Raw genomic sequence first — 10,570 nt, 5'->3', positions numbered from 1 at the left:
ATTTGATGATCGTGATTGGTTTGAGTTGTATGTTTTATTATTGGTGATGTCCTATGGTGCTCTCCGTGTCGCGCAAGCGTGAGGGATTCCTGCTGTAGGGTTTGCAATATGTTTATGATTTGCTTACGGTGGGTGGCGCGAGTGACAGAAGCACAGACCCGAGTAAGTAGGTTGTTTGCGTATGGGATAAAGGGGACTTGATGCTTTAATGCTATGGTTGGGTTTTACCTTAATGAATCTTTAGTAGTTGCGGATGCTTGCTAGAGTTCCAATCATAAGTGCATATGATCCAAGTAGAGAAAGTATGTTAGCTTATGCCTCTCCCTCAAATAAAATTGCAATAATGATTACCGGTCTAGTTATCCATTGCCTAGGGACAAATAACCTTCTTGTTGACAAAAGCTCTTTACTAAAACTAATTTAGTTGTGTCTTCGTCTAAACAGCCCCTACTTTATATTTACTTGCTCTTTATTATCTTGCACACCTATCCAACAACACCTACAAAGTACTTCTAGTTTCATACTTGTTTCCGGTAAAGCGAACGTCAAGTGTGCATAGAGTTGTATCGGTGGTCGATAGAACTTGAGGGAATATTTGTTCTACCTTTAGCTCCTCGTTGGGTTCGACACTCTTACTTATCGAAAGAGGCTACAATTGATCCCCGATACTTGTGGGTTATCAAGACCTTTTTCTGGCGCCGTTGCCGGGGAGCAATAGCGTGGGGTGAATATTCTCGTGTGTGCTTGTTTGCTTTATCACTAAGTAATTTTTATTTGTTGTTCTTAGTTGTTTCCTATCTTTAGTTATGGGTAGGAAACGCAAAATACCAAAAAAATTAGTTGTACCTACTGAACCAATGGTTGAAGAACCAATCAAAATCTATCACACTGTTGAAGCTTATTACTTGGATCATCTTCGATCCCTATGTGCTCTTGCTGAAACCCCAACTAGTTTAGTTGAGGGCAAATCCTTAGATGAGCATGCTTGTTATGTGCGACACCGTATATCTGAAAAAGGTAAACTATTATGGGGTCAAATTCAACGTTTGCAATGCTATGCTTGGAATTTATGTGAAATATATGATTTTACTTGTTGTTCTGAAAACCCTAAGAAACACCTTCCCTATCAATGTGAGTTTAATAATAATGGAATCATATCTTCATATGCTAAGGGTGTTTATAATTACTATGATGTTCAACAAATTGAAGAATTTGTTGCTTTTAAGGGTGCTTTTGAAATTGATTCGTCGATTGAAAAGTATGATGCTACTCTTTACAAATCTGAAAATTTTGCTATACATGAATATTGTTATGAGAATTATGCTTCTAATACCTATGTTAAACAATATATTGAGGAATACTCCACTGTCCAAGAAGAGACTAATATTTTGAAGGAGTCTATGGAAGAAGAAATTGATGAAACTATGAGCTCATTGGATGAAAAATATGAGGAGGAGAGCGAAGAACAAAAGGAGGAAGAGCGGATTGATCACCCGTGACCACCTTCTAATGAGAGTAACTCTTCAACTCATACATTGTTTAATTCCCCTTCATGCTTACCGAAGGTTGATTGCTATGATGACTGTTATGATCCCATTGATTCTCTTGAAATATCCCTTTTTGATGATGCTTGCTATGCTTGTGGCCAAGATGCCAATATGAATGATGCTTATGGAGATGAACCTTCTATAGTTCCTTATGTTAAACATGAAATTGTTGCTATTGCACCCACGGATGATAGTCCTATTATCTTTTTGAATTCTCCCGATTACACTATATCAGAGAAGTTTGCACTTATTAAGGATTACATTGATGGGTTGCCTTTTACCGTTGCACATGATGATTTTGATGAATATAATATGCATGTGCTTGCTGCTCCTACTTGCAATTATTATGAAAGAGGAACTATATCCCCACCTCTCTATGTTTCCAATACGATAAAATTGCAAGAAACTGTTTATACTATGCATTGGCCTTTAGTATGTGTGCATGAATTGTTATTTTATGACATGCCGATGCATAGGAAGAGAGTTAGACTTCATCATTTATTGATATATGTTACTTTGTGCTCACTACTAAATTACAAATCATTGCTAATTAAAATTGGCTTTGATATACCTTGGGATCCGGGTGGATTCATTACTTGAGCACTATATGCCTAGCTTAATGGCTTTAAAGAAAGCGCTGCCAGGGAGACAACTTGGAAGTTTTAGAGAGTCATTTATTTCTTTTGAGTGCTTCCATATAGTTTAAAAACAACAAAAATAAAGAGGGGAACCCAAAACTTTTTCTAAAATAAAAGTGGAAGTGAGAGAGATGAGCATTGTGAAAGTGGGGCACGTCCTTGAACTTTGTTCATGCCCATGGGAACTTTCTGAATCTTAATTGCAGAAACCTTTCAACAAAAATAATTATCCCCTTGTAAAATTCCATTGAATTATAAAAATAATGTGCCAAGGTTTGCCTTTAGGATGTTTACATTTGCTTGATGGTTTGTACGGTGCAGGACAGAAACTTTGGCTGTAGTGCGCGATTTTACATGTTTAGCTGGAACATCAAATGGTTCTGATTCTTTTTTCACTGTCTTCCTATACAAATTGTTTGTTTTTCCTAATTTTTTTAGAATTTTTCAAGTATCAGAAGTATGGTGAATGTTCAGATTATTACAGACTGTTCTGTTTTAGACAGATTCTGTTTTTGATGCATAATTTGCTTGTTTTGATGAACCTATCAATTTATATCAGTGTATTAAGCCATGAAAAAGTTATATTATAGTAGACACAATGCAAAAACAAAATATGAATTGGTTTGCAACAGTACTTAGAGTAGTGATTTGCTTTATTATACTAACGGATCTTACCGAGTTTTCTGTTGAAGTTTGTGTGGATGAAGTGTTCGATGATTGAGAAGGTTTCGATGTGAGAAGAAGGAAGAGAGGCAAGAGCTCAAGCTTGGGGATGCCCGAGGCACCCCAAGTAAATATTCAAGGAGACTCAAGCGTCTAAGCTTGGGGATGCTGGGGAGGCATCCCCTCTTTCTTCAACAAATATCAGTATGTTTTCAGATTCGTTTCGTTCATGTGATATGTGCAAGTCTTGGAGCGTCTTTTGCATTTAGGTTTTTATTTTTTTATGCACCATGCTGGTATGAGATGGTCCTTGGTTTATTTATAGAATGCTCATTGCACTTCACTTATATCTTTTGAGTATGGCTTTATAGAATGCTTCGTGTGCTTCACTTATATCATTTGAAGTTTGGATTGCCTGTTTCTCTTCACTTAGACAACCGCCATTTGTATAATGCTCTTTTGCTTCACTTATATTTGTTAGAGCATGGGCATATCTTTTGTAGAAAGAATTAAACTTTCTTGCTTCACTTATATCTATTTAGAGAGATGACAGGAACTGGTCATTCACATGGTTAGTCATAAAATCCTACATAAACTCGTAGATCGCTGAATATGATATGTTTGATTCCTTGCAATAGTTTTGCGATATAAATATGGTGATATTAGAGTCATGCTAGTCGAGTAATTGTGAAATTGAGAAATACTTGTGTTCAGGTTTGCAAGTCCCGTAGCATGCACGTATGGTGAACCGTTATGTAACGAAGTCGGAGCATGAGGTGTTTATTGATTGTCTTCCTTATGAATGGCGGTTGGGGACGAGCGATGGTATTTTCCTACCAATCTATCCCCCTAGGAGCATGCGCGTAGTACTTTGTTTCGATGACTAATAGATTTTTGCAATAAGTATGTGAGTTCTTTATGACTAATGTTGAGTCCATGGATTATGCGCACTCTCACCCTTCCATCATTGCTAGCCTCTCTAGTACCGCGCAACTTTCGCGGTACCATAAACCCACCATATACCTTCCTCAAAACAGCCACCATACCTACCTATCATGGCATTTCCATAGCCATTCCGAGATATATTGCCATGCAACTTCCATCATCATCATGCACATGACTTGAGCATTTATTGTCATATTGCTTTGCATGATCGTAAGATAGCTAGCATGATGTTTTCATGGCTTGTCCGTTTTTTGATGTCATTGCTACGCTAGATCATTGCACATCCCGGTACACCGCCGGAGGCATTCATATAGAGTCATATCTTTGTTCTAGATATCCAGTTGAATATTGAGTTGTAAGTAAATAAAAGTGTGATGATCATCATTATTAGAGCATTGCCCAAAAAAAGAGAGGCCAAAGAAGCCTAAATAAAAAAGGGGGGCCAAAGAAGCCCGCAAAAAAAGGGCAATGTTACTATCCTTTTACCACACTTGTGCTTCAAAGTAGCACCATGTTCTTCATATAGAGAGTCTCTTGAGTTATCACTTTCATATACTAGTGGGAATTTTCATTATAGAACTTGGCTTGTATATTCCAACGATGGGCTTCCTCAAATGCCCTAGGTCTTCATGAGCAAGCAAGTTGGATGCACACCCACTTAGTTTCAGTTTGAGCTTTCATATACTTATAGCTCTAGTGCATCCGTTGCATGGCAATCCCTACTCACTCACATTGATATCTATTGATGGGCATCTCCATAGCCCGTTGATACGCCTAGTTGATGTGAGACTATCTTCTCCTTTTTGTCTTCTCCACATAACCCCCATCATCATATTCTATTCCACCTATAGTGCTATGTCCATGGCTCACGCTCATGTATTGCGTGAAAGTTGAAAAGGTTTGAGAACGTCAAAAGTATGAAACAATTGCTTGGCTTGTCATCGGGGTTCTGCATGATGTGAATATTTTGTGTGGTGAAGATGGAGCATAGCCAGACTATATGATTTTGTAGGGATGAGCTTTCTTTGGCTATGTTATTTCAATAAGACATAATTGCTTGGTTGTATGCTTGAAGTATTATTATTTTTATGTCAAAGGATAGACTATTGCTTTGAATCACTCATGTCTTAATATTCATGCCATGATTAGACATATGATCAAGATTATGCTAGGTAGCATTCCACATCAAAAATTATCATTTTTATCATTTACCTACTCGAGGACAAGAAGGAATTAAGCTTGGGGATGTTGATACGTCTCCGTCGTATCTATAATTTTTGATTGTTCCATGCCAATATTATTCAACTTTCATATACTTTTTGGCAACTTTTTATATTATTTTTGGGACTAACATATTGATCCAGTGCCTAGTGCCAGTTCCTGTTTGTTGCATGTTTTTTGTTTCGCAGAAAACCCATACCAAACGGAATAAAAACTGACGGAGATTTATTTTGGAATATTTATGAATTTTGGGAAGTGGAATCATCGCGAGATGGTGCCCGAGGGGGGCACGAGGTAGGGGGGCGCCCAGGGTGTCAGGCGCGCTCCTGACCCTCGTGGCCACCCCGTAACGCGATTGGAGCCCTTCTTTGGCCGCAAGAAAGCTAATTTCTGGATAGAGATCGTGTTAAAATTTCAGCCCAATTAGAGTTACGGATCTCCGGGAATATAAGAAACGGTGAAAGGGAAGAATCTGGGAACGCAGAACCAGAGAGAGACAGAGAGATAGATCCAATCTCGGAGGGGCTCTCGCCCCTCCCACGCCATGGAGGCCATGAACCAGAGGGAAACCCTTCTCCCATCTAGGGAGGAGGTCAAGGAAGAAGAAGAAGGAGGGGGGCTCTCTCCCCCTTGCTTCCGGTGGCACCGGAGTGCTACCGGGGGCCATCATCATCACCGCAATCTTCACCAACAACTTCACCGCCATCATCACCAACTCTTCCCCCCTCTATGCAGCGGTGTAACCTCTCTCTTACCCGCTGTAATCTCACTTAAACATGGTGCTCAACGCTATATATTATTTCCCAATGATGTATGGCTATCCTATGATGTTTGAGTAGATCTGTTTTGTCCTAATGGATATTTGATGATCGTGATTGGTTTGAGTTGTATGTTTTATTATTGGTGCTGTCCTATGGTGCTCTTCGTGTTGCGCAAGCGTGAGGGATTCCCGCTGTAGGGTTTGCAATATGTTTATGATTTGCTTATGGTGGGTGGCGTGAGTGACAGAAGCACAGACCCGAGTAAGTAGGTTGTTTGCGTATGGGATGAAGGGGACTTGATGCTTTAATGCTATGGTTGGGTTTTACCTTAATGAATCTTTAGTAGTTGCGGATGCTTGCTAGAGTTCCAATCATAAGTGCATATGATCCAAGTAGAGAAAGTATGTTAGCTTATGCCTCTCCCTCAAATAAAATTGCAATAATGATTACCGGTCTAGTTATCCATTGCCTAGGGACAAATAACCTTCTTGTTGACAAAAGCTCTTTACTAAAACTAATTTAGTTGTGTCTTCATCTAAACAGCCCCTACTTTATATTTACTTGCTCTTTATTATCTTGCATACCTATCCAACAACACCTACAAAGTACTTCTAGTTTCATACTTGTTTCCGGTAAAGCGAATGTCAAGTGTGCGTTGAGTTGTATCGATGGTCGATAGAACTTGAGGGAATATTTGTTCTACCTTTAGCTCCTCGTTGGGTTCGACACTCTTACTTATCGAAAGAGGCTACAATTGATCCCCTATACTTGTGGGTTATCACATGGTTGTTTATACTTACGGGCCTTAAGCCGCCTCTGGGCTTGGGCATATTATAAGCCTTATTGTAAACCGTCACCTTATATACTCTTCGGGCTTCATTCACGTAACCCGCCGTTGTGGTTGACCCGGCCCCTCCTGCGTGGGTCATACCTGGTAGTTATATCCCCAACAGAGGGCCTCTACATCAACTCCATGGCCTCTCCGGTGATGTGTGAGTAGTTTACTTCAGACCTACGGGTCCATAGTTATTAGCTAGATGGCTTCTTCTCTCTCTTTGGATCTCAATACAAAGTTCTCCTCAATTTTCTTGGAGATCTATTCGATGTAATCTTCTTTTGTGGTGTGTTTGTCGAGATCCGATGAATTGTGGGTTTATGATCCAGTTTATCTATGAACAATATTTGATTCTCCTCTAAATTCTTTTATGTATGATTGGTTTATCTTTGCAAGTCTCTTCGAATTATCAGTTTGGTTTGGCCTACTAGATTGATCTTTCTTGCAATGGGAGAAGTGCTTAGCTTTGGTTCAATCTTGCGGTGTTCGATCCCAGTGACAGAAAGGAAACCGATACGTATTGTATTGTTGCCATCGAGGATAAACAGATGGGGTTTATATCATATTGCATGAGTTTATCCCTCTACATCATGTCATCTTCCTTAAAGCATTATTCTGTTCTCTTGAACTTAATACTCTAGATGCATGCTGGATAGCGGTTGATGTGTGGACTAATAGTAGTAGATGCAGAATCGTTTTGGTCTACTTGTCTCAGACGTTATGCCTATATACATGATCATACCTAGATATTCTCATAACTATGCTCCATTCTATCAATTGCTCGACAGTAATTCGTTTACCCACCGTAATACTTATGCTCTTGAGAGAAGCCACTAGTGAAACCTATGGCCCCCGGGTCTATCTTTTATCATATTAATCTTCCAATACTTAGTTATTTCCATTGCTATTTATTTTACTTGCATCTTTTATTTCTCTTTATCATAAAAATACCAAAAATATTATCTTATCATATCTATCAGATCTCACTCTCGTAAGTGACCGAGAAGGGCTTGACGACCCCTTTATCGTGTTGGTTGCGAGGTTCTTATTTTTTTGTGTAGGTGCGTGGGACTTGAGCGTGATCTCCTACTGGATTGATACCTTGGTTCTCAAAAACTGAGGGAAATACTTACGCTACTTTACTGCATCACCCTTTCCTCTACAAGATGGGGTTTTCTTCATATTGCATGAGTCTATCCCTCTACATCATGTCATCTTGCTTAAGGCGTTACTCTGTTTTTAACTTAATACTCTAGATGCATGCTGGATAGCGGTCGATGAGTGGAGTAATAGTAGTAGATGCAGGCAGGAGTTGGTCTACTTGTCTCGGACGTGATGCTTATATACATGATCATACCTAGATATTCTCATAACTATGCTCAATTATGTCAATTGCTCAATAGTAATTTGTTCACCCACCATAGAATACTTATGGTCTCGAGAGAAGCCACTAGTGAAACCTATGGCCCCCGGGTCTATCTTCATCATATTAATCTCCTACTACTTAGTTATTTCCTTTGCTATTTACTTTGCCTTTATTTTACTTTGCATCTTTATCATAAAAATACCAAAAATATTATCTTATCATATCTATCAGATCTCACTCTCGTAAGTAACCGAGAAGGGCTTGACAACCCCTTTATCGCGTTGGTTGCGAGGTTCCTATTTGTTTGTGTAGGTGCGTGGGACTTGAGCGTGATCTCCTACTGGATTGATACTTTAGTTCTCAAAAACTGAGGGAAATACTTACGCTACTTTACTGCATCACCCTTTCCTCTTCAAGGGAAAACCAACGCAGTGCTCAAGAGGTAGCATGTAACACCCCGGATGTAACTTACCCAATTTGTACTCCAACTCTTGCCATTTCCGGCGTTAAGTTATTTTATTTTCTCGGGTTCGGGTCATTGTCTCCGTGTGTTGTTATCGTTGTCATGCATCTCATATCATGTCATCATGTGCATTGCATTTTCATATGTGTTCATCTCATGCATTCGAGCATTTTCCCCGTTGCCCGTTTTGCATTCGGGCGCTTCGTTCTCCTCCGGTGGTCATTTCTAGCTTTCTTTCGTGTGTGGGGACTAAACATTTCCGGATTGGACCAAGACTTGCCAATCGGCCTTGGTTTACTACCGGTAGACCGCCTGTCAAGTTTCGTACCATTTGGACTTCGTTTGACACTCCAACGGTTAACCGAGGGACCGAAAAGGCCTTGTGTGTGTTGCAGCCCAACACCCCTCCATTTTGGCCCAAAACCCACCTAAACCTGCTCCATCATCTAGAGCGTTCGATCACGATCGCGTGGCCGAAAACCGCACCTCATTTGGACTCTCCTAGCTCCTCCTATGCCTATTTATAGACCCCCCCTTCCCAAATCCGGATCCCCTCGTCCGAAACCCTAAAAATCTCCCTCGCGCCGGCCGGACACGTCCGTCCCCGGCTGGACACACCGCCGCCAGCCACTCCACGCCTGCCACGTGGTGCCGCCGCGCTGCTCCCGCCGCCGGCCCGGAGAGCCCGCATCAGGCCCTCCCGGCCCGCGCGCCTCGCCGCCTGCCTCCTCCCTTCGCGCCGCCCGACCGCACCCGCGACGCCGCCGCCTCCACCACGCGCCGGCCACCACCGCCCACTCCGTCCGCCGCCTAGCTTCGCCGCGCCGGCGAGCTCGGCGCCCCGCGACCTCGCCGCCTCCATCGAAGCCTGCCACCGCCGCCTCCCCGCCGTCACGACGGCTCCGGCGACCGGCCTCGCCCCGCCGCCTTCCCGCCCTCACGCCGGCTCCGGCGAGCCCTCTCCCCGCCGGTGAACAGTGCCCGACGGACCTCGGTTTCTGCGTGCCCCGATCCGATCTAGATCTATCTCCTCGGGTTGACTTTTCCCTTAGTAACCCTAACTATTTTGCCATCTTGGACCTGCCGTAACTTTGCATCCGTAGCTCCGATTCATGCATATAGCATATCAAAATGTTCATCTCAGAGAGTACATCATTTCATTCCATTGCAACATTTTCATTTGAGTTTATATTGATGCCCGAAATGCTGTTAGAAGGAGGCTACTTGAGTTAATTGTCAGATCTGCTGCTCCATTTAGCTTTTTGTCATTTTTGCCATGATTATTGTGTGCATGATATGCCCTGATGCTCTACATATGTTTTGTTAAGGGTTTTGTCATCTTTCCAGAGGTGCAACCCATGTATTTTTGTGATGTGTGTGGTGACTAGCACAAGCTTGCCAAGTGAGGCACTTGGTAATTCTGATTTCAGGGACTTAGCATTTCCACCAAGTCCTTGATCTGTTTATCTCATGATGCCATATGTTCATGTTGTTTTCTAGTGATCCGTGCTTCTTTTGAGGATGATCAGTAAGGATGTTTTGTTAACCTTGTAGTGCTCTATTCATCCATGTCTTTGTTTGCAATTATGGAGCACCCTAGCTTGAGTCAATCGAGCTCTACTTTTGCTACTTTGTGAATCTGGGCAGATTGTCAACTTGTTTGCAATTTTGCAGATGATGTTGTAGTTGATCCATGCATGCTATGCTATTGTTCTTGCCATGTCTAGCTTGAATTTTGTGTGTTCTTGATAGATGTATGCTTATATTTTCATGACTTGCTCCGTAGTGAGTGCATCGAGCTCGTAAACATGCCTACTTGAGTTATGTTTCAGCATGTGCCAGTTTTTCACTAAGTCTGAAAACTGATTATGTTTTTGCTATGTTCACATGCTTGCAATTGTGTTTTCTGATCCCTTTTGGCTCAAGGTCACTAAGCGACTTTTGTTAAGCTCTTTGAGTAGCTCCATGCCATGCTTTACTTTGCCATGTTCAGGTCCTGTAGCATATAGTTTTGTTGCTCCGAAGAGTGCTACCTGATCTGAAATTTCAGACAAGTGTTAATTTCACTAAGTCTGAGATCTGTTTACCATATGCATTTTTGCCATGCTTGTTTGAACCTGTTAATGGATGA

The sequence above is a fragment of the Triticum urartu genome, chromosome 2A (genome assembly GCF_056163025.1).
Source record: "Triticum urartu cultivar PI428250 chromosome 2A, HENAU_Tu73, whole genome shotgun sequence".
Taxonomy (NCBI): Eukaryota; Viridiplantae; Streptophyta; class Magnoliopsida; order Poales; family Poaceae; genus Triticum; species Triticum urartu.
This window is presented reverse-complemented; position numbering follows the sequence as displayed.